The sequence below is a fragment of the Netta rufina genome (assembly GCF_964035555.1).
Source record: "Netta rufina genome assembly, chromosome: W".
NCBI lineage: Eukaryota > Metazoa > Chordata > Aves > Anseriformes > Anatidae > Netta > Netta rufina.
Window position 1 is genome coordinate 8,811,035 of NC_140139.1, and position 25,659 is coordinate 8,836,693.

General features: G+C 46.3%; 1 protein-coding gene across 1 annotated transcript in view; it reads left to right on the forward strand.

Moving 5' to 3' along the window:
• LOC311220852 (E3 ubiquitin-protein ligase RNF38-like) overlaps positions 1 to 25,659 on the forward strand; it is a gene marked incomplete at both ends in the record, with an annotated part of 188,749 nt that overhangs the window by 93,108 nt on the left and 69,982 nt on the right. The window lies entirely within an intron of this gene.

The following is a 25,659-nucleotide window of genomic DNA, read 5'->3' on the forward strand; positions in this document are numbered from 1 at the left end:
TCATCTGCACCACACAGCTTGCTGTTGTCGGCAAACTTGCTGAGGGTGCACTCGATCCCACTATGTCACCAACAAAGATGTTAAATAGCACTGGTCTCAATACTGACCCCTGAGGAACACCACACATTACTGATCTCCACCTGGACATTGAACCATTGACCGCAGCACTTTGAGTGAGACCCAAAGAAACAGTACGGCTGCTGGAAGGAGGGTCAGGCGACGAGGAAGGAATATAGGGATGCTGTTCATGTTTGTAGGGAGAAAATTTGTGGGGCCAAAGCTCAACTAGAGTTGAAGCTGGCCATGTCTGTGGGAGACAATAAAAAAGTTTTTTTTAGATATGTTAACAGAAAAAGGAGAAACAAAGAAAATATAGGGCCGCTACTTGACGGGGAAGGTCTCCTCACAGACAGTGACATAGGAAAAGCAGAGACATTTAATGCCTTCTTCACCTCTGTCTTCAGTGCTGATGATGGGCTTTGGGACCCAGGGTGCCCTGAGCTGGAGAACCATGACGGTGGGAAAGACAAACTCCCAACCGACCTTGAATGTGTGCGGGATTTACTGCTCCACCTGGATCCATACAAGTCCATGGGTCCGGATGGGATCCATCCCAAGGTGCTTAAAGAGCTGGCTGATGTCATCGCGGGACGTCTCTCAATTATTTTTCAACGATCTTGGGAACCTGGAGAGGACCATGAAGAAGGACTTATGGGTGATAAGAAGGTTGGAGGCCATCTTGGGCACAGTGATCACGAACTAATAGATTTTTCAATTACTGGAAAAGTGGGGGCGAGGGGTGGGAGGGTAGCAGAACTGCCACCCTGGACATATATCTGTTGCACAGAGAACTGCCACCATGGACTTATATCTGTTGCACAGAGGCACTTCAGTGGCAAGGGGGAGCTCATCTTCCAGCTCCGATCAGAGACAAGGATACACTCTCTCTTGTCCTGTGAGTCTTTCAAATGTGCTCATTCAGGGCTGCAAGCTTGTTTACCTACCCATTGCCTGGACTTAAGGCAGGGCTGTTGTTGAGGGATTTTTGAAACAGAAAGGAGGCCATGACTTGCTGCAGCTGAGCAAATCAAGCTGCCAGGACGACTATGAGAAGTTCCCATGACAGTGTTCCCACATCGCCTGATTGAGGAATTTAAAAAATATTGTTGCCAGCAGCTGGCTTCAAGGACGGGATCTACGTGACTGCTAATCACAAGGGAGTTGTTTTCTTGCAGGTGGGGTTGTTTTCTTGCAGTTGTTTGTCTGAGTGCTTTTGACCAATAATCTTGTGTGAGACACTATCCGCCCCTGTTAAGTTTGCTATAAAAGTCAGGCTATTCGGGTAATAAAGGGAGAGCATGATCTGACCATACTAGTGTCTGTCGTGTTTTTGGCCGTTCTTCCTGCAACAGGCTGTTGCTTGGACCGTGTCAATGTATAATACCATTTGTCAATCTCCTGCTCAGATTCCTGAATGCTTTGTTGTCTGGTGAGCTCCTCTTGCAACAGAGCCACCTGTTTGAAAAGCTCATCCATCTGGGCACACCTGTACCCATGACACCCACCTCTGCCTTCAGGACCTAGGGGGACTTCCAGAGACTGGAGTTCCCTGGAACTGAGGGTCCTAGAAACTACAGGCCTGTCAGTATGTCCAATGATAGAGTTAGGAAAGGTAATGCCCAAATAAAACTGAATTTCACCAGGGACATCAAGGGCAACAAGAAGGGCTTCTATAGGTACATCATTTATAAAAGGAAGACCATGGAAATTGTGGGCCCTCTCCAGAAGGAAATGGTTGACCTAGTGTCGCGTTAAGGGGTGTAGCTGATTAACCGTTACGGGCCCGGCCGGATTCAGGGTACTGAACCAGTCAGACATTCACCAATAACTCATTAACCGTCTGGGGGTCCGGTCAGACATTCACCAATAACGCGTTAACCGTCTGGGGGTCTGGTTGGATTCAGAACACTGAATTATCACAGTCACGGATAACTACCCTTACCCTAGTTGCACTTAATGAGAGCTATCACAATGCAATCAAGTATGGTTTATTACAACAACAGATAATCAGGTTCTTTTGGATTGCCGGTGATAGTGACTGTCTGCAAAAGCAAGCTAGTATGCATGAAATACAGGTGTTACAGGTGCACAGCCTAGAAATAAACGCATTAAAAGGATCAAAGACTCTATAGAGATTTATAAGCAAGTATTCAGATCTCACCCAAAGGCATCCCAATGGGGGGGAAGAGAGGCTCAGCCCGTCGTCAGGAGGTCCTAAGGATGTTGTATTTCCTCGGGATGGTATCTCCCCTGACGGTGGTATCTTCCCTAACATCCCCTCTCTCTTGGGCCAATTTATATTATTTTCTATCTTTTAGGTGGAGCTTGAGTGGCTCTAGTCAAGCATATCTTAGTTATGATTGGTGAAAAGTTCTCCCGTCTCCGTTTAAAGTAATAGGCTCCAAGAAATTCAGGGCGCATGCTCAGTGAGGGGTGGTCGCACTTTGGAGGCGGGTAGCTTTTGGGATGGAGGTGTGTTTTGGTATTATAATGATATTATAATGAGCAAAAAGTACACTAGGGTACAGCATTTGTCAAAACATGACAAGTCCTTGGCTCAGGGTGGCAAAAAGTGCAGCTTATCGGTCTCAGTGTGCACAAGAGCAATCGAGTCCCCACCTGGTCACAGAGCCTAGCCGTGGTGTCTCCACTCCACTCTACGCTCCGTGCTGTTCCTTAGGGCTAGCGCACCAAGTTTCCCCAGCACGATAGCATCTGAGGTTGGGAGCCCAGGGAACGCTCAGGTAATGCAGCTATGCCCTACCCTGAAAGCCTCTTCAATGCTGTACATTTTCTTTAAATTGTGAATGTTAGTTTTATTTCCCTAGTTACTTTAGGCAATTGCACCACACCTAGTTACGCAGGATATGGAGATGGCCAAGGTACTCAATGACTTTTTCACCTCACTCTTCACTGGCAAGTGCTCTAGCTACACCATCCAAGTCCCAGAAGGTAAAGGCAGGAACTGGGAGAATGAAGAAACTCCCAGTGTAAGAGAGGATCAGGTTCAGAACCATCTAAGGAACCTGAAGGTGCACAAGTCCATAGGACCTAAAGAGATGAATCTGAGAGTCCTGAGGGAGTTGTCTCATGAAGTTGCTAAGACACTATCCACCACATCAGGTGCCCCTGGAACAGGGACACCCCACCCCTCACAGTTTTAAAAGGGAAAAAAGATGCAAGGAACTACAGGCCAGTCGGTCTCATCTCTCTGCCTGGAAAGATCATGGAGCAGATCCTCCTGGAAACTATGCACATGGAAAAAAAGCTGGTGATTGGTGAAAGACAACATGGTTTCACTAAAGGCAAAATGTGCCTGACAAATCTGGTGGCCTTCTACAATGAAATTACAGCATTGGTAGATGGGGAAGAGCAACTGATGTCATCTATCTGGCCTTGTGCATATCATTTGAAACTGTTCTACACGATTTAAACAGCACTTCTTCCAAGCTCAAGATCAGTGCATCCCAAAGAGTAGGAAATAAGGGAAGGGGTGGCTGGAGACCTGTGTGGATGAGCAAGGACCTCATCAACAAGATCAAAAGGAAGAGGAAGGTCTATGAAATGTGGAAAAAGGGGCCTGTCCTTTAGGAGGAGTATAGGAGTGTTGTCAGGGCCTGCAGGGACACGACAAGGAAGGCTAAAGCCCACCTGGAGGTGAAGCTTGCAAAAGAGATAAAGGATAATAAGAGGGTTTTTGTTTTTGTTTTTTAAAGTATGTAAACAGTAAAAGAAAGTCTAGAGATAATGTGGGTTCCCTGCTGAAAAAGGGGGGTGTCCTGGTAATGGGGTACACTGAGAAGGCGGAGATATTGAATGCCTTCTTTGCTTTGGTCTTTGCTTCAAAGAGCCCCCCCCCCAGGACTCCTGGACCCTGGACGGAGGAGAAAATATCTGGGAAGTGGAGATCTACCCACCTGGTTGATGAGGGAATGGTTCGGGAGCATCTGAGTGGGCTCAACGCACACAAATCCATGGGTCCCGATGGGATGCATCCACGTGTGCTGAGGGAATTAGCGGAGGTGATCGCCAAACCACTCTCTATCATCTTTGAAAGGTCCTGGAGAACAGAAGATGTGCCTGAAGATTGGAGGATAGCCAATGTCACTCCGGTCTTCAAGAAGGGCAAGAAGGAGGGTCCGAGAAACTACAGGCCAGTCAGTCTCACCTCTGTCCCTGGAAAAGTGTTGGAATAGCTTGTTCTGGAGGCCATTTCCAAGCAATTGAAAGAGAAGAAGGTTATGAGGAGTAGTCAGAATGGATTCACCAAGGGGAAATCATGTTCAACCAACCTCGTTGCCTTCTATGATGGCATCACCAGCTGGGTAGATGAGGGGAGAGTGGTGGATGTCATCTACCTTGACTTTAGCAAGGCTTTCGATACTGTCTCCCATGACATCCTGATAGCAAAGCTGAGAAAGTGTGGGATAGAGGAGTGGACAGTAAGGTGGGTTGAGAACTGGCTGACTGGCCGAGCTCAGAGGGTGGTGATCGGTGGAGCAGAGTCTGGCTGGAGGCCTGTGACTAGCGGTGTTCCCCAGGGGTCGGTGCTGGGTCTGGTCTTGTTCAACATTTTAAACGATGACCTTGATGAGGGAATAGTGTCCACCCTCAGCAAGTATGCCGATGACACAAAGCCAGAAGGCTGTGCTGCCATTCAGCGAGACCTGTACTTGCTGGAGAGATGGGCAGGAAGAAACCAAATGAGGTTTAATAAGATCCAGTGTAGAGTCCTGCACCTGGGAAGGAACAACCGGATATATCAGTACAGGCTGGGTGATGACCTGCTGGAGAGGAGCTCTGCGGCGAAGGACCTAGGGGTCCTGGTGGACGACAGGTTAACCATGATCCAGCAGTGCGCCCTCGTGGCCAAGAGGGCCAATGGGATCCTGTCATGCATTAAAAGGAGCGTGGCCAGCAGGTCAAGGGAGGTGATCCTCCCTCTCTACTCTCCCTTGGCCAACCTCTTTTCAGTGGTTTGTGGGGACAGGACAAAAAGATCACATCATCTGGTTTCCCTTGATCGACTAGATGGCTGATCTTATCATAAAAGGAAATCAAATTTGTTAAACAGGACCTACCCCTCCTGAACCCATGTTGGCTGGGACCAATGACTGCATTGTCCCCCAGGTGTGCTTCAATAACTTCAATGATCATCTTCTCCTTAATTTTACCAGGCACTGACATGAGACTGACAGGCCTGTAATTGCTAGGGTCTTCTTTCTTACCCTTCTTGAAAATTGGCACAATATTTGCCAGTTTCCAGTCTACTGGGACCTCTCCAGGTTCCCAAGATCGTTGAAAAATAATTGAGAGAGGCCTCGTGTAAAGTACAATAAGGTGTCCCCTGAGCCTTCTTTTCTCCAAGCTAAACAACCCCAGCTTCCTCAGCTGCTCCTCATAAGACTTGTTCTCTCGATCCTTCACCAGCTTCATTGCCCTTCTTTGGGCATGCTCCAGCACCTCGATGTCCTTCTTGTAGTGAGGGGCCTAAAGCCAAACACAGTATTTGAGGTGCAGCCTCACCAGAGCCGAGTACAGAGGGACAATCACTTCCCTAGTCCTGCTAGCCACACGCTATTCCTGATACAAGCCAGGATGCTATTGGCCTTCTTGGCCACCTGAGCACACTGCTAGCTCATATTCAGCTGGCTATCGACTAATACCCCCAGGTCCCTTTCTGCCCGGCCATCTTTCCAGCCACTCTTCCCTCAGCCTGTAACGTTGCATGGGATTGTTGTGACCAAAGTGCAGGACTCTGCACTTAGCCTTGTTGAACTTCATACAGTTGGCCTCAGCGCATCGGTCCAGCCTATCCATATCCCTCTGTAGAGCCTTCCTACCCCCAAGCAGATCAACACTACCACCCAACTTGGTGTCATCTGCAAACTTACTGAGGGTGCACTCGGTCCCCTCATTCAGATAAAGATATTGAAGAGAACTGGCTCCAGTACTGAGCCCTGGGAGACACCACTAGGCACCGGCCTCCAGCTGGATTTAACTCCGTTCACCACGAATCTTTGGGCCCGGCCACTCAGACAGTTTCTCCAGTAGAATGCTGTGGGAAATGGTGTCAAGAGCCTTACTGAAGTCTAGGTAGACCACATCCACAGCCTTTCCCTTGTCCACTGAGCGTGTCACCTTGACGTAGAAGGAGATCAGGTTCGTCAAGCAGGACCTGCCTTTGATAAACCCATGCTGACTGGGCCTGATCACATGATTGTCCTGGCTGGGCCTGATCACCTGGTTGTCCTGTAAGTGCTGTGTGATGGCACTCAAGATAATCTGTTCCATGAGCTTCCCCAGCACCAAGATCAGACTGACAGGCCTGTAGTTTCTCGGATCCTCCTTCCAGCCCTTTTTGTAGATGGGTGTTAAATTTTCTAGCCGTCAGTCGACTGGGACCTCCCCTGATAGCCAGGACTGCTGATAAATGATGGAAATCGGCTTGGCAAGCACTTCTGCCAGATCCCTGAGTATCCTCAGGTGGATCCCATCTGGCCCCATAGACTTGTATACATCTAAGTGGAGTAGCAGGTCGCAAAACATTTCCTCATGGATTATGAGGGCTTCATTCTGCTCCCTGTCCCTATCTACCCTGAGAAGAACTTTTCTTGCTGCTAAAGACTGAAGCAAAGAAGGCATTAAGTACCTCAACCTTGTCCTCATTTCTTGTCACTGTTTCCCCCCACATCCAATAAAGGATGGAGATTCTCCTTAGACCTCCTTTTCTTGTTTATGTATTCATAAAAAACATTGTTATTGTCTTTAACAGCAATAGCCATGTTGAGGTCAAGTTGGGCTTTGGCCCTTCTAATTTTCTCCCTGCACAGCCTCTCGACATCTTTGTAGTCCTCCTGAGTGGCCCGCCCCTTCTTCCAAAGATCATAAACCCTCTTGTTCTTCCTGAGCAATAGCCACAGCTCTCTGTTCAGCCAGGTCAGTCTTCCTCTGTACTGACTCATCTTTCGGTATATGGGGATGGCCTGCTCAGGTGCCTTTAGGATTTCTTTCTTGTAGAGTGTCCAGCCTTCCTGGACTCCTTTGCCCTTCAGGACTTTCAGGACTGCCTCCCAAGGGACTCCACCAACCAGTCTCCTTAACAGGCCAAAGTCTGCCCTCCGGAAGTCCAGGGTGGCAGTTCTGCTACCCTCCCCCCCCCTCCCCCCCGCCCCCACTTTTCCAAGAATTGAAAAATCTATTAGTTTGTGATCACTGTCCCCGAGATGGCCTCCAACCTTCTTATCACCCACAAGTCCTTCTGCATTTATGAGCAAAAGGTCCAGTGGGGCACCATCCCTAGATGGCTTGCTCACCAGCTGTGTCAGGAAGTTATCTTCCACGCACTCTGGAAACCTCCTAGACTGTTTCCTCTCTGCTGTGTTGGATTTCCAGTAGACCTCTGGTAAGTTGAAGTCCCCCATGAGAGCAAGGGCTAGCGATTGAGAGACTTCTCCCAGCTGCTTGTAGAATATTTTGTCTGCCTTTTCGGCCCTGTTAGGCAGTCTATAACAGATGCCCTCCAGGACATCTGCCTCATTGGACTTCCCCCTGATTCTTACCCATAAGCATTTAACCCTGTCATCGCCATTATTAATCTCAAGACAATCCAAACCCTCCATAGCATACAGGGCTACCCCACCGCCTCTCCTTCCTAGCCTATCCCTTCTGAAGAGTTTGTAGCCATCCTTTGAAGTGCTCCAGTCATGCCTGCCATCCCACCATGTTTCAGTGATGGCAACTATGTCATAGCCCTCCTGCTGCACAATGGCTTCCAGTTCCTCCTGTTTGTTGCCCATACTCCGTGCATATGTGTAGATGCACTTCAGCTAGGCTAGAGATCCTGTCACCTTTTTGGGGAGAGAAGCCCTAATTCCTGCATGACCGTTCCCAGGCACTTTTGTGATTTCTAACCCGTCAATGTCCCTTGTGCCTTTGCTGCTGCATGGATCTCCATCCCCTACCTCAATAGGGGTGGCAGACTGATGGACCTTGCTAACACACCATCCCATAACCACTGTCATACCACCCCCAGGCTTGTCTCTGTCAAGCCTGGTTTTATCCCTTTCCCCTTTCAAATCTAGCTTAAAGCCCTATCAATGAGTCCTGTTAACTCCTGAGCAAAGATCCTTTTCCCCCTTAGAGACAGGTGAACCCCTGTCGCGTTGAGGGGTGTAGCTTATTAACTGTTATAGGTCCGGTCAGATTCAGGATACTGAACTATCGCAATCACAGATTCACCAATAACGCATTAACCATTAGGGGTCCGGTCGGATTCACCAATAACGCATTAACCGTAATGGGTCTGGTGGAATTCAGAGCACTGAATTACCACGGGCACAGATTCACCAATAACGTATAACCACCCTTACTTTAGTCGCGTTTAATGAGAACTATCATGGCTAGGAACAATGCAATCAAGTGCAATTTATTACTGCAACAGGTACACAGGTTCTTTGGATTGCTGGCAATAGCTACTTTCTGCAAAAGCAAGCTAGCATGCATGACATACACAGGTGACAGAGGTGCACAGCCTGGAAATTAACGCATTAAAAGGCACAAAGACTCTATAGAGATTCCTAAGTTTCCGCAGAGACACACAGTATAACCAAGTGTTCAAATCTCACCCAAAGGCGTCCCAATGGGGGGGAAGAGAGGCTCAGCCCATCGACTGGTCCCAGGGGTCAGGAGGTCCTCGGGATGGTGTATTCCCTCGGGATGCTCCTAACGATGGTATCTTCCCTGACATCCCCTCTCTCTTAGGCCAATTTATATTATTTTCTATCTTTTAGGTGAAGCTTGAGTGACTCTAGTCAAGCATATCTTAGTTATGATTGGTGAAAAGTTCTCCCGTCTCCGTTTAAAGTAATAGGCTCCGAGAAATTCAGGGCGCATGCTCAGTGAGGGGTGGTTGCACTTTGGAGGCGGGTAGCTTTTGGGATGGAGGTGTGTTTTGGTATTATAATGATATTATAATGAGCAAAAAGTACACTAGGGTACAGCATTTGTCAAAACATGACAGGTCATTGGGTCAGGGTGGCAAAAAGTGCAGCTTATCGGTCTCAGTGTGCACAAGAGCAATCGAGTCCCCACCTGGTCACAGAGCCTAGCCGTGGTGTCTCCACTCCACTCTACGCTCCGTACTGTTCCTTAGAGCTAGCACACCAAGTTTCCCCAGCACGATAGCATCTAAGGTTGGGAGCCCAGGGAACGCTCTGTTAATGCAGCTAAACCTTACCCTGAAAGCCTCTTCAATGCTGTACATTTTCTTTAAATTGTGAATGTTAGTTTTATTTCCCTAGTTACTTTAGGCAATTGCACCACATAATCCACCCCGTGACTATAGTCACTCAAGCTTCACGACAGTTGGAATATGTTGGGGATTTCACATACAATCTCGGGACGAGGTTTATCGAGTGTGTTTAGGGATGCTAAACGTTTCACCATAAACCCAAGTTTAACTTACAAACTAATTGTCAGTATAAAGCATAATACAGTGAGTATTAACAGAACAACAACAGGGTGAAGCATCTTGCTGAAGATTCCTGTGGCAGCTGGTGACCATCCAAACAGAGTGTCCCACCAACGGTGTCTTTCATCTCTCTTTACTCTTTCCATCACTCAATGTATTTCTTGTGCATCTTGATGGACTGTAATCAGAGTCTTTTGTCCATTTTCTCGAACTTGTGTCATCAGCCACTTCAAGTCCTCACATACCAGCAATTTCTTCACCAAGGTGAGGTTCATTCCAATAGAAGTAGGCAGCAGATCATGAAACAAAATATAATGGGATGCAATAAGTTGACAAAAGGTTACAGGAGCTGCGTAACTAAAATCACGTCCTAGAATTTTGGTAAAATTACAAACTTAAATATTAGAGTGATCACTTGTATTTACAATAGTATTATCTATGACTATAGAATCACAATGGGTTCTCATGCAAACAGTGTTTCTCAATATATACAAGTACAGTTTCAAGGGTTTCATTAGAATGTATCTCAAAGTGGCAAATAGTTTCAGTGGCAAATAGGTTCAGTGTCAAGACAAATGTCTTGGGCTTCCAGCGTGTTACTCTCACAGATGAAGCCTTTTTGTTCACACACAATACATGCATTCACATCAATTTTTTGCTACTTTCCTCCCTTTTGATGGGCCCATATTTTATGCTCTTTAGGATAAAGTATAGTTCTATTATGATTGAGTCCTAATGCAATTATTGGATATATATTGTATATGGTGACATTACTTATGGTAAGTATAAAGGCAAAGATTTTATCATTTTCTGCATAATAGGTAAAGTTGACTAATTGCCACCATGCTTGAAATTCTTTTTCAAATTATGAAGCATTGTCCCAAATCAGTTTTCGAATTTCAATGGGCAAAGTTCCTCCTTCTCCCTCTCTAATGATAGCTGCTGCTACAGATTGTATCCATAACTGCACTTGGATGTAGCTCAAGGCAAGTGAGGTATTGCCTTGGGTTTTTCCAAGGGCATTTACAATTAATTGATGATCATTTTCCTCAGTTTGTTCCCAATAACTCAGTTGCATCCCGTGGCATGCAACGAGATTGTAGATATTAATGTGCAGCGCTAGCTCTACCCGTTTTAGAGACCAGCCAGGGTTAAAGAGAACTTGTTGTTGTCCCACATTTTTAATTATGTAAGGACCAGGGCTGAAGATGGAAGGAGTTAGACCAATGGGAAGCTGAGTTGGTACATTTTCAAATATCTGCGGGGGCAAAGGCTTCTTAATTCTGTGCCTCTGTGTTATAAATGGCTCAGGATTCAAATTAGGATTAAATAAAAAAATAGGATTTATTGAAAGAATATAAAGGAATAGAGGTAAGCAAACAGCGCTGGGTGCACCGGGAGTCTCCGCTCCATCAGGACGCACACCAGTTACATCAAGCAGCTGATTTTTATGCTCCTAGACTAATACATATTCATTACTACTTCTAAAAAAATAGATTATTAAAATTAGCTTCTGGGGTGCAGTCCCTCCTACTGGAGCATGCGCAGTCTCCTCTGGGGTCTCTTCTGGGGGTCTCTGGGGGTCTTCCATGCTGAAGGCTCGCAGTCTTCCTCTTCCCCTTTGTACTTACTGGGCACCATCCCAAGTTTACAGAACACCTTCTTCAAAACACCTTCTTCAAATCTTGTCTCCCAGCCGCTTCTCAGCTTCTTTCTCGGCCCCCCCCTAACCAGATACCAAAGATCCACATAGTATCCCATAACAGTCACTAGTTGTTATCAGTTGTTCTGAAACTCCCAGACACACGGGTAATTAAAACATTCTTCCCCAGCCATTCACAGACACATCTATAGCAGTGTTAGAAATAGAAGTCCGGAATAACAAAAGCAAACAGGTTCATAAATTTAAGAAGTGATAAATTGGCTAGAATGAGGAATGAGGGGGAGACTGGGACACACTGCAGCTGTGGTTCAAGCATTGAATTGCCAGTGCAGGGCCCAGAGGCAGACAGGATTCAAACATTTCAAACAGAATTGTTCTTTATGGACACGAATTGTTAAAACATTCCTCACAATCCCTTATCTTCTTTTCAATATCCCCAATTCGTGTCTCTTCTGTTATTAATAATTGGATTTCATCAGTTTGTTCTTGGAGGGTCCAATTCTTAAACATCATAATTGACATATCCCCTTCCCTTTTTAATGAAGTTATTACAAATGTACTATTTATCACCCGGTGTATTAATAATGTAAGACAAGGTATCATACAAGGTATATACAATAACATAATTACACCACATGACAATAAAAATAACACTCTTTTAACCCATGGTCCACCAGGCAGCCATGAAAATAAATCCCATTCCATATCCTTCCAGGTTTGTGTTTGCTCGCTCACCTCCCCCCCTTCCTTCTCTGGGATGGGAGAGAGAAATGGGAAAGTGAAGCCTGTGAGTTGAGATAAAAACAAGAAAATAATAACAATAATAATAATAACAATAATGATGATAATAGTACTACTAGTAATAATGTGTACGAAACAAGTGATGCACAATGCAATTGCTCACCACCTGCTGTCCGATGCCCAACCTAACCCCGAGCAGTCCGGCTCTCCTCCCAGCCTGCCTGCTGACAGGACAGTGAGAAGCTGAATTTGGCTTGGTCCTTGGCTTGGTGTAAGCACTGCTCTGTAACAATTAAAAACAATTAAAACACCAGCATATTATTAACATTCTTCTCATCCTAAACCAGAACATAACATTCTATCAGTTACTAGGAAGAAACACCCTTTTTATCAATCTTTAAACAGCAATTACTAAAGCTAAATTTTCCACAGACTTCTCCTTCTTGTGCTAGTAAATAATCCAAAGCTAGGCAATTTTGATACAAAGCAGTTCTCATCTTTATAACTCATTTAAATCAGTTCTCATCATTTATAACTATTTCTATTACAGCTAATAACCTAATTATTCTATTAAGTATATATACTGGGGTCCTATAGTCCCAGGATCTGTCTTCTGCCCACGTAGCTGGATCATAATAGGCAAACGCCTTCAGTCAAGGAGTTAGGCCCGCTTTCAGGGTCACTTCAGGCTTGTGTTACCGTTCGGCCTGTCAGGGTGATCCAGCTCCTGTAAAACGAATCACAATTTTATATAGGTTTAAAAAAAAAAAAAGTTTTTTTATGTTATTTTCTCGGGACAACCTGATCTTAGTGTGGGAGAAGTCCGGTCGAGGCCCTCTCACTCGGCAGTCAATACCCATAGGGGTTGCCTCCCTCGGTAGACCATACACACCACAGTGGAGGGTCCTGCCCCGGTCTTGCCTTCTCCGTTTTCTCCCTTTAGGCTTGTCCCCTTTATTTAGCATCCTTCATTCATGCAGAGCCTCGTTGCCAGAATATTAGTTCTCCCTTAGCTTGAGTTTCAGTTTCCCAGGAGCGGACTCAACCCTCCAAGTTTCAGTAGTTACTGGTCCTTTTATTCTGGATGCGTGGGTCCCTTTCTGCAGTTCTCACAGCTGTTTCAGTAGTCAGTAAAACAAGGTACAGTCCCTCACATCGGGGGTTCAGTGATTCTTCCCTCCCATGGCTGCTTGTTGAAACACTTTCTTTTTTATCTTCTGACAAGTTAAATAACAGTTATCTAATTTGCTTTGCCGTATGGCCCTTTCCAGGTTCCTGTAGCAGGATTCATCTGATAGCCACGGCTACATTCACATTTGTAGCCACCTTTCAGGTTGATACAGATTTGACTACAGATACCAGGGTTTTGGCATTCATCAATACCTCCACAGTTTCTCTTGTTTACAAACTCAAACTCAGCTGGACAGTCACATTCATTTATGTTGCATTCCTTCAGGGGCTCATCACCCCAGTCCTTGCAGTCTCTCTGCTGGTTACACACTTTATTGATATCTATGCATTCTCCACTTCTGCACTTGAATTTGCCAGGTCCAGAGCACTGAATAACATTGTTTCATCAGTGCCATCCAGACAGTCTCTCACACCACTGCACTGCCTACTCCTATGGACACAGTTCCCATCTTCACATCTGAACTGGTCTGGCCTGCAGGCAGTTAATTTCATCACTTCCATCCTTACAATAAGGATCTCTGTCACATCGCCACTTCTTGTAGATACATTCTTGTAGATACAAGTCACATTGTCAGGCGAAGGTGAGCAGCAGGCAGAGCGCTCCGCACCGTCACCTGTGTCACTTATACTACTCCTATTACCCATGCTGTTAGTGTCAGTGGCATCCTCCTTTTCTTTTTGCCACTGACCATTCACCACAAATGGATGAGACACATGATTACTAGTTAGGAAAGAGAGTGTAACGTCTGCTATACGGCTGCAGGCAGTGCCAGCTGCAACCTTAGGTTTGTGAAAGAGCCTGCCGGTGGTCATTTGGCAGTGTAATCTGCGTCTCTGCACTCCTGCCCTGCAATAGAGCTAAGTCGTCATTAGTAATGGTTATAACACCAATCTGGGGACTAATAGTCCTTTTTGCATTGCAAGATAAACCTTTTATAAAAAGAATGCTAGAGTGAAGCAGCACAGCCGCTGCTGCCGCTGCCTCCATGGTTACGTCAGACAGGCTGCAGGGTCCTGATGTCCGCCCCTCTGCTCTGCGCCGACTCGCCTCACGGTGAGAGTCGACTGCCGGTGTCCACTGACGCCTCTGATCTCCCGTAGCAACTCGATCTCGGATGTTCCGCAATTACTTCAATTTCCCCGCGTTTTGCAGCTTCTGTCAGGTCTATTCTTTGTCTCTCAGAGCCGTCCGTGGCTCTGCAGCGTCCCAGGGCTCTCTCCGTCCAGCGGTAGTCCCTCCGTAGTTTCTCCGGTCTCCCAGCGCCGCTCCAGTCTCTCGGCGCCGCTCCAGTCTCTCGGCCTGTTCAGGTCTCAGCGAGTCCAGGTCTCGGCCTGTGCGGGCCTCATATGTTGCAGGAAGCACAGCCGAAAGCACCAGTAGAGTCAGATCATGCTCCTGCCTTGTTCTTGTCACAGTCAAAACATTTAAGAGCAAAAATAGGATACACGAGATACACAAGATACACCGGGCCCATATATTAGGCACCACCACTCAAACTTGGATAAAACAGCACTTCTTTTCAGTCTGTCAAGCACTTCGTTCATCTCTGCCCACTCCCCTTGCGGAGAGTACAGAACCACGGATCGGAACTCTGCACTCGCTTTGCAGCAACGCTGCGTCTCACTCACACAGCACAATCGCACACGGAGGCCTCCAGCACATCTCATTCATACTACAGGAATATAATTTAGAATGATAACCAACCAAACCAACCAAACAAGTATTGTCTCTGACTGTGTTCTTCGTGAAGTGACTTGTAACACTTTGTTTCAAACCCTTACACTTACACAAATACTTTCAACACAAAATACATACATAAAAACACATACAATTATTAACACTCCAGTTAGTATCCCTCCAGCAGCTGAAAACATACCGTTTGTCTGCAGTTTCGGGAGATCTTTGCTCCTGCGGTGATCAGCTGAGAGTGGAGTCCCCTCCGAGCAAAACGCTCAGGGTGCACCTAGGGGTGTCCACGCTGCAGCCGATCCCACAGCCGAGCAGAGTGTCTCCTGCCTGGCTCACCAAAATGACTCACAGAAAGCTGACTCCACAATCCGTAAGATTGTAAAGTAGGTATGTTTACTCAGTTCCATGCAGCACGGGGCGGGTAGTCCCACCAAAGTCGTACACGCCTAACATGGCAAATTGTTTTAGTAAAGAGTTACATATACATAAACATTCCTATACATATACATATTCCTAACCTGTCCCTTTGTGAACAGTCCTCCTTATCTCAGACCCCTTGATTAAAATCTGAACCATGAGGTTGTTTTTGATCTGGTTCTCGGGGTCCGAGAGGCTCCTGTTATCTGGTGGTATAAGTGCAGGCACAAATGCAGCACATATTCATTCTTAATCAATTGCTCTCTAATTTCTAATTCCATTGTTTCAGCTTGCTCTTTTCCGGATCCACAGGTATTCTACTATTAATGTTTAAAGCCTGACAGACCCCGTCCTCCGTGGATCAAAATACATGGGGTCTTAAGGGTTCTTTTGGTCATTCTATCATATAATACTGGATCATTTTCAATTTACTCTTTAATTTTCTGGGGCCCCTATTGTTCCAATTTCTAATCATTATTCATAATGGACTTTTTGGTCATATATCTGGTAATTTGCTCCCTTTCTGGTCCTTGGTCTTCGATTTTATCTGACCCATCCGGGAATTTTACTAGTGGCAATTCCCACAGCCCTTGGTTGCCCCCAGTGAGAGTGTCTTGCAGGGGGTTTAGGACCTATCACCCACCCACGTATCACTCCATTAACCAGCCCAGCCCCCCCCCGACAGGAGATTAGAACTGGTGAGAAAACAAAAAGACCTCCACGCTGACTTTAGAAGTCTCAGTTACACTCTCACACACAAACACGGGCAACCGTACCTTTACCCAACCGGACGGTATCTTACGAATCAGTCGTCTTCGTCCAGAGTCCAACCGGACGGTATCCACAAGCGTCTTCGTCTGGGATTGAACCAGACGGTATCCAAACGACTGTCGTCTTCATCCGGTTCGATTCCGGACACCGGAATCCAACCGAACGGTATCCAAACGACCCTGTCGTCTTCATCCGGATCTTCGCGCGCAGAATTACGGGCACAAAAACACAGCCGGCAAGGGAGCTCAAAAAAAATCAAATTCTTTGCTTACCTTTATTCAGGTTCAGGATGGCATTAGTCCCGATCTGAGTCAAACAGGAGCCACCAAATGGTGGGGCGCCCCTCCTAGATTAAATCAGAATTCAGGAACTATAGCCATCCCGGACGAGCCCCCAAATTGTTATAAATGGCTCAGGATTCAAATTAGGATTAAATAAAAAAATAGGATTTATTGAAAGAATATAAAGGAATAGAGGTAAGCAAACAGCGCTGGGTGCACCGGGAGTCTCCGCTCCATCAGGACGCACACCAGTTACATCAAGCAGCTGATTTTTATGCTCCTAGACTAATACATATTCATTACTACTTCTAAAAAAATAGATTATTAAAATTAGCTTCCGGGGTGCAGTCCCTCCTACTGGAGCATGCGCAGTCTCCTCTGGGGTCTCTTCTGGGGGTCTCTGGGGGTCTTCCATGCTGAAGGCTCGCAGTCTTCCTCTTCCCCTTTGTACTTACTGGGCACCATCCCAAGTTTACAGAACACCTTCTTCAAAACACCTTCTTCAAATCTTGTCTCCCAGCCGCTTCTCAGCTTCTTTCTCGGCCCCCCCCTAACCAGATACCAAAGATCCACATAGTATCCCATAACAGTCACTAGTTGTTATCAGTTGTTCTGAAACTCCCAGACACACGGGTAATTAAAACATTCTTCCCCAGCCATTCACAGACACATCTATAGCAGTGTTAGAAATAGAAGTCCGGAATAACAAAAGCAAACAGGTTCATAAATTTAAGAAGTGATAAATTGGCTAGAATGAGGAATGAGGGGGAGACTGGGACACACTGCAGCTGTGGTTCAAGCATTGAATTGCCAGTGCAGGGCCCAGAGGCAGACAGGATTCAAACATTTCAAACAGAATTGTTCTTTATGGACACGAATTGTTAAAACATTCCTCACATCTGTAACCCCAAAGACAGTACACAATTATAGGTTTGGTGAAAGTAAAATTGTATCAGCAATCAAAATTTGGTTCAGTTATTTTGGTACAATCAGTACTATAATTTTGTTGTCTGGTAGAATCAGCATAAACTGTCTTAATCTCCGTCGGCCTATTTTAAGTGGATCCATTAGTTATTTGGCAACTGATTTGTATTGTCTGGCCAGACATGGCTTGAAGTTCAGCCATTCTTAGGGAATCGTTCCAACTCCATTCATCTTTTCACAGAATCACACAGAATCACAGAATTTCTAGGTTGGAAGAGACCTCAAGGTCATCGAGTCCAACCTCCAACCTAACGCTAACAGCCCTCCACTAAACCATATCCCTAAGCTCTACATCTAAACGTCTTTTGAAGACCTCCAGGGATGGTGACTCCACCACTTCCCTGGGCAGCCTGTTCCAATGTCTAACAACCCTTTCAGTGAAGAAGTTCTTCCTAACATCTAACCTAAAACTCCCCTGGCTCAACTTAAGCCCATTCCCCCTCGTCCTGTCACCAGGCACGTGGGAGAACAGGCCAACCCCCACCTCGCTACAGCCTCCCTTGAGGTACCCATAGAGAGCGATAAGGTCGCCCCTGAGCCTCCTCTTCTCCAGGCTGAACAAGCCCAGCTCCCTCAGCCGCTCCTCGTAGGACTTGTTCTCCAGACCCCTCACCAGCTTCGTCGCCCTTCTCTGCACCCGCTCAAGCACCTCCATGTCCTTCTTGTAGCGAGGGGCCCAAAACTGAACACAGTACTCGAGGTGCGGCCTCACCAGAGCTGAGTACAGGGGGACGATCACCTCCCTAGCCCTGCTGGTCACGCTGTTCCTGATACAAGCCAGGATGCCGTTGGCCTTCTTGGCCACCTGAGCACACTGCTGGCTCATATTCAGCCGACTATCCACCATCACTCCCAGGTCCTTCTCTGCCTGGCAGCTCTCCAACCATTCCTCTCCCAGCCTGTAGCTCTGCTTGGGGTTATTGCGCCCCAGGTGCAGGACCCGGCACTTGGCCTTGTTGAACTTCATGCAGTTGACCTCAGCCCATCGGTGCAGCCTATCCAGATCCTCCTGCAGAGCCTTCCTACCCTCGAGCAGATCGACACACGCACCTAACTTGGTGTCATCTGCGAACTTAACTTGGTGTCATCTGCGAACTTAAATATTTCAAATATAAACTTTTGAAAATATTTTACCCCCATGTAAAACTAAAGTAGAGATATTTAGATCCTTTTTGTTCTGAGGTGTTCCGATGATTGCGCTATAGTGTGACAATGCATGGTTAGATGCCACAGTGAAATACCTCAGCTCCATGCACAACCACAGTAGCTAAGTTTCCTTTAAGGTTTGTAATTGCATCAAGGTCAGGGTAAAGCATAGCATTATTAATCCAAACTGTTGATTCGTCATCTTCCAGCTGTCCATATACAGTTCGCTCAGGGTTCCTGTGAACACAAAAGAAAAGAAAATATGCTCGGTTGTATTCAACCGGCAGGGTTAGAAAGAGGGTGAAATAGCAATCTTTGATTTCCCATGCATAGAAATATTTGGGAGTAGTTAGCACTATTACTACTGTTAGATACACAGAGGGCTTTCACTATCTCTGCCATGTTTGGAACTGCGGCAGTCAAAGGTGTAGTGTTAGCATTCAACTGTCTGTAATTCACTGTAAAATGCCATTGCCTGTTTGGTTTCTTTACCAGCCACACTGGTGAATTGTAAGGTGAATGGGTCCTTTTAACAATGCCTCTTTCTTCCAATTCCATTACCACCCCATCAATCCCCATAAGTGCTGCTGCTGGCAATGGATATTGCCGAACATTAGTAATTTTAGAGGGATGTAAGGGTATGGATGTTTGTAACAGACTCCATCTCACTGTGCCTGAATCCCTTTGATGTGTCGTGAAACTCCACACAGTTCCATCAGGGAGTTTCCACATACGACCATGCAGTATGTCAAATCTTAAAATATTAGTATATGCAGCACCAACTAATACTTCTACCCTGGTTAATTTTTGTTCCCCTGGCAGCCAGAGTGAAATTTTTGCAGTGGGGCATTGTTTTTCCACATCATTGATTCCCATGAATTTAACCCTGCATCGACCAGGTGTTATGCTCAGGGTTTGTGCTGTCTCATGTAATTACTGACATTTGGGTCCCGGTGTCAATAAGAAAGTTTACCAATATCTTTCAGGGTCCAACGGGAATGGCAATGATAGGGTCAGAGTGTTCATTAGAGAGCCATTGAATTGCTAATACCCGCCGAGCAGGGTGGCTCACTGCCCTCCCCGGGGATAGGAATTTTTTTGCTGAGATTCTGCTTTGTCAGTTAGGCTTGGTGCAGAAGGTGTACTTTCATTATGGACTGTTTTTTTATTTTTTCTGTTAGGCAGTTCTCCCCAGCTGGAATATTTTTCTTGCTCAGAGATCTGACCAATGTACGGAGGTCCTCCATAGAGGCACCACGCAAGAATGGTCGGGGTGCACCCAAAGCTAGGGCCTTACACCACAACTCACCTCTTTCCCTATTAGGTTTGAACGTCTCTTCGAATTTGGGGTATCTGGGATTTTGAGCGTGGATTTGATGGACTGGCCAAGAGTAGTCTTGGAACTTAATACTGGATGAACTAATCTAGCCCATTCGGCATCCGTACTTATCTATGTCTTGTACAATTTCACTCCAGGTGGGAATGGGGGAGTTTGGATTCTGCCTATGACCACGATCATCATCCCTACAAGCAGCTAGTATGTGATCCTGGGTATTTTCTACAAAAATCTTAAGACAATCAGGGAGTCCACGGATGAGAGGGGTTAATTGAACCAGGTTAATAGGAGCTAACATCGGGGATTTCCTGAATTCATCTCTTTCATATATTGCCTGAATGCGGGCTGCTTTCTGTACTGCTACAGTCAGGTCAGAATAGCTTGTGGCTCTAATTTCCAGGGGTTCCCCTCTCTCCTGGGGATCTATACCACCTGCCCAGTATGCCGCCCATGCAGTTATAAAGTAATTATATGGTCTCCTGGTGTGGTAGTTAAAAATACTCCAGGTCCCCAAAAGCCTCCTGCCTCTTCCTCACCCAACATAATTCGATCTCCTCCTTCAAGAGAAACTCGCCAGACATACTCAACTTTCAATTCCCCTGACTGCCTTGAGAACTTCTCCTGTATTTTAACCAACTCTGCTGGTAACCATGGAATCGTTCGTACAGTAGTGCAGATTCCATCATCATCATCAACAGCAGTCTCAGTCTTAACCAAAGATCTCAAGGAAATCAATTGAGATTCAGAATCAGAAATCTCTTCAACACCATCATCACTGTCAGACCAGAAATCACTATCCCAGCTTTCAGGTTCTGCACTATGCAGCAATCTACGAATCTGCTTGACTGGAGCAGAAGGCTGTACTTTATTTAACAGATGACTAACCCTCTCCAGCAATTGTTTAAGATGATTATTCTCACTCACAAGTTTATCATTTTCAGTCACGAGTTTGTCATTCTCAATCAAAAGTTTACCCACTCTGATTCCTAATGTTTTTCCCGTCTCCCTTTGAAAGGCCAATGATGACTTCAATACCTCATTCTCTGATTTCAAAGCTGTATATTCCACATCAGAAATCAGTTTGGGAAAACGAGTTTCCTTAGCTTCCTGCTGAGTACAAGACAAACAGGCATCTAACACAGCACAAATCACACCTTTACCCTTTAGTTGTCTGATCTTTCGTGAAGCCTGACACTGCTCAATACTTTCTACCACTTTCTCCTCATCTTTCCAAAACTTCTGGGCCCACTCCTTCCCCACCTGGGAAAGGAAACATTTGCATGTACTGAACTATCACAGTCATAGATTCACCAATAACACATTAACCGTTAGGTGTCCAATCGGATTCACCAATAACGCATTAACCATTATGGGTCTGGTCGGATTCAGAGCACTGAACTACCATGGTCACGGATTCACCAATAACGTATAACCACCCTTACTTTAGTCGCATTTAATGAGAACTATCATGGCTAGGAACAATGCAATCAAGTGCAATTTATTACTGCAACAGGTTCTTTGGATTGCCGGCAATAGTTACTTTCTGCAAAAGCAAGTTAGCATGCATGACATACACAGGTGACAGAGGTGCACAGCCTGGAAATTAACGCATTAAAAGGCACAAAGACTCTATAGAGATTCCTAAGTTTCCGCAGAGACACACAGTATAACCAAGTGTTCAAATCTCACCCAAAGGCGTCCCAATGGGAGGGAAGAGAGGCTCAGCCCGTCGACTGGTCCCAGGGGTCAGGAGGTCCTCGGGATAGTGCATTCCCTCGGGATGGTCCTAACAATGTTCTACCTTCCTGGTAATGTCTCTGACCCGGGCCCCAGGGAAGCAGCAGGCTTCCCTATGAGTAGGGTCTGGCTGACATATGGGGCCCTCTGTTTCCCTCAGAAGGGAGTTGTCTACAACAATTACCCTTTTTTCCTTCTTGGTGGAGGCAGTCTTGAGGCGTGGAGTTGACTTCTTTGCCCTAGACAACCTCCTGGGTAGACCTTCCACCGTATCCTCACCTACCCCAGCTCCAGATCTCCAAATCTATTGTGTAAGGGCACTTGGGGAGGCGAGGTGGGTAAGGAGGGGGCTTGCCTGTGATGCCGAACAGTGACCTGTTCCCGTTCCTCTCCAGCTGTTAGGTCCCTTCCCTCTGCTCAACAGTTACAGGGCAGGGGGTTCACCACTCTTTCGGGTGTATCACCCTGGTGCCTTTCTCGCAGGCATGGCAAGGAGTTGCTCCACCAGTCTAACTCCTGCTCACACTCCCCAGTGGTCCTTAATCTCTCCACCTCCTCCGTGAGCTCTGTCACCATTCGAGTCTATTTGAGAGTGGAGGCTAACAGTGGACTACTGTGGCCTGAATGAAGTCACACCACTGCTGAGTGCTGCTGTGCTGGACATGCTAGAACTTGAATTTGAACCAGAGTCAAAGGCAGCCAAGTAGTATGCCACAACTGATATTGCCAATGCATTTTTCTCCGTCCCTTTAGCAGCAGCGTGCAGGCCAAATTTTGCTTTCACTTGGGACTCTGGGCTCTGGGATCCCAGCTGCCCCGAGTTGGAGGACCGTGACTGCGGGAACAATAAACTCCCAGTCAACCCCAAACTAGTGCGGGATTTGCTGCTCCACCTGGATGCATACAAGTCTATGGAGCCTGATGGGATTCATCACAGGGTACTCAGCTGGCTGATGTCATTGCAAGACCTCTCTCAAATATTTTTCAGTGGTCTTGGGACTCTCAAGAGGTCACAGCCAACTGGAAGATGACAAACGTTGTCCCAGTTTTCAAGAAGGGCAAGAAAGAAGACCCTGGTAATTACAAGCCTGTCAGTCTCACTTCAGTGCCTGGTAAAATGACAAAGATTAGCCTGTTGAGTTACTGAAAAACACTTGAAGGACAACGCAGTCACTGGTAACAGCCAACGTGGGTTCATGAAGGGAAGACCATGTTTAACAAACGTGTTGTTTTTTTTACGACAAGATCACCCATCTAGTTGACCAAGGGAAGACAGTTGATGTAATGTTTTTGGATTTCAGTAAAGCTTTGGATACTGTCTCACAGTATCCTTCTGGACAAAATGACCAGAATACAGTTAGATAAAAGCATAATAAGATGGATGAACAGGTCGGCTGACAGGTCGGACCCAAAGGGTTCTTGTAAATGGGGTTACATCAGGCTGGTGGCCAGTCACTTAGTGGGGTTCTGCAGGGCTCTGTTTTAGGGCCAGTTCTCTTTAATGTTTTCATAAATGATTTGGATGTAGGACTTGAAGGTATACCAAGTAAGTTTACGGACAGCGCTAAATTGGAAGGAGCTGTTGACTCCCCTGAGGATAGAGAGGCCTTGTAGAGAGATCTTGATAAATCGGAGGGCTGGGTAATCACCAACAATATGAAGTTTAACAAAATCAAGTGCTGGATTCTGCACCTGGAATGGGGAAATCCTGGATGTACAGACTGTGGGACGAGAGGCTTAAAAGCAGCCTTATGGAAAGGGATCTGGGGTTTTTGGTCAATGGCATGTTGAATATGAGTCAACAGTGTGCCCTGGCAGCCAAAGGGGCCAACCATATCCTGAGGTGCATCCAGCATAATATAGCTAGACAGTTGAGGGAAGTGATTGTCCCACCCTACTCTGAGCTGGTGCAACCTCACTATGAGTGCTGTGTGCGGTTTTGGGTGCCACAATATAAGAAAGACATAAAACTATTAGAGAGTGTCCAAAGGAGGGCAACAAAGATGGTGAAGGGTCTAGAGGGCAAGACTGATGAGAAGTGGCTGAAGTCACTTGATTTGTTCAGCCTAGAGAAAAGGAGACTGAGGGGAGACCTCATCACAGCCTACAGCTTCCTCATGAGGGGGAGTGGAGGGTTAGGTACTGATCTCTTCTCTGTGGTGACCAGTGATAGGACCCGAGGAAATGTCTTGAAGCTGCATCAGGGGATGTTCAGGCTGGATATCAGGAAAAGGTTCTTCACCAAGAGGGCACTGGAAGAGGCTCCCCAGAGATGTGGTCATGGCAGCAAGCCTATTGGAGTTTAAGAAGCATTTGGACAACCCTCTCAGACATATGGTACCCCTTGAGGTACACATCAGATTTCCCCATCCATCCATATTACTCATGAAGTGCACACAGGTCCTTGAGCAAAAGTAGTCCCATGGATGGGCTTTCTTTTTCCCAAGGCAGGAATAACTCAGACTGTCTATCCCAGGAAGTACTTTACGAATAGTACAGGGACTTTATCCCCTTCTTCAGTACATAAGTGTTTTGACTGGGCAGAGCCAGCTTGACTGGCAGATCCCCTAGTGTTAACTAACCAAGTAGCTTTTGCTACATGTGCATCCCAACAAGCACCATTGTCTGATTCAATTCTTTCAGGGTGCCATGTGATCGTAAAACTTGCTTTTCATGTCTGAGGATAGTGTTCCTGGTGATGACATGGGGCATTTTTGCATCCATCATGTTGTTCCTTCCATCATTGTAAGTACATGGCCCTTGCCGCTGAGGGCTTGTGGGAGTGCAATATAATCAATCTGCCAGGCCTTCCCGTATTTCTATTTCAGCCATCATCCTCCATACTAATCACTGGGGTGTCGTGGTTTAACCCGGCAGGCTTGGCATGCAGCAGGAGCTTGGAGGGAACAGACCCAGGACAGCTGACCCGAACTGGCCAAAGGGGTATTCCATACCATATGATCTCATGCTGAACAATTAATATGGGGTGGCTGGCCTGGGGGGGGACGAAGACGGACAGACGGGACGACACACAACCGCTGCTCAGGAATAGGCTGGGCATTGGACAGTGGGTGGTGAGCACTTGCATTGTGCATTACTTGTTTTGTACACATTAGTAGTATTACTACTACCATCATTATTTTTTTCTTTCTTTTCTGTCCTAATAAACTTTATCTCAACCCACAATTTTATTTATCTCAACCCACAAGCTTTTACTTTTTTCCGATTCTCTCCTCCATCCCACTGCAGGAGGAGAGTGAACGAATGGCTATGTGGTGCTTAGCTGCCAGCTGGGTTAAACCACAGCATCTGGTCGTTGTCCATTTCATCATAAATCACCTCCAGCATGTCTAGTCCCCTCAGGTACTGGATACCTCTCTCCATAGTGGTACACTTGCCTGGGTGACATAATATCTTCCTTGAAGGGATGCCTTTCCTTCATATCTAATGGGAGTTGTCTTCAGAGGCTGAGGACTTGTGCCTTTTTTTCCAGTCACTTTATCAATGCCTCCTTCTCTAGAGAGGGATCTCAGCTGCTTGGCTTCCTTACCCTCTAATTCCTGGCTTCTGTCCCCCTTATCCCAGCATTGGAGCAGCCAAGTGACAACGTGCTTGTGTGGGTGATGGCCAAAATACTTTGGCATATCTTGAAACTCACTCAGGCATAGGGATCGGGTGGTTTGACTCATTTATGATTTCTTTCTCTTCCACCTCCTGTTTTTGTGGTGGTCATCATCTAGAACAGCCTGCCTCTTCCAATTCTTCCTCCTACACCTTCATCGAAGGAAGCCTAAGGAGGCTGAGAGAGCTGGGGCTGTTCATCCTACAGAAGAGAAGGCTCCGGGGGGACCTCATTGCAACCATTCAGTACTTGAAGGGGACTTATAAAAAAGATGGGAAGCAACTCTTTGCTCAATCGGATGATGACAGGACAAGGGGGAATGGTTTTAAACTAAAAGAGGGGAGATTTAGATTAGAGGTTAGGAGGAAATTCTTCACTCAGATGGTGGTGAGGCACTGAAACAGGTTGCCCAGAGACGTTGTGAATGCCCCATCCCTGGAAGTGTTCAAGACCAGGTTAGATGAGGTCCTGAGCAACCTGATCTAGTGGGTGGCATCCCTGCCTATGGCAGGGGGTTGGAAGTAAATGATCTTTAAGGTCCCTTCCAA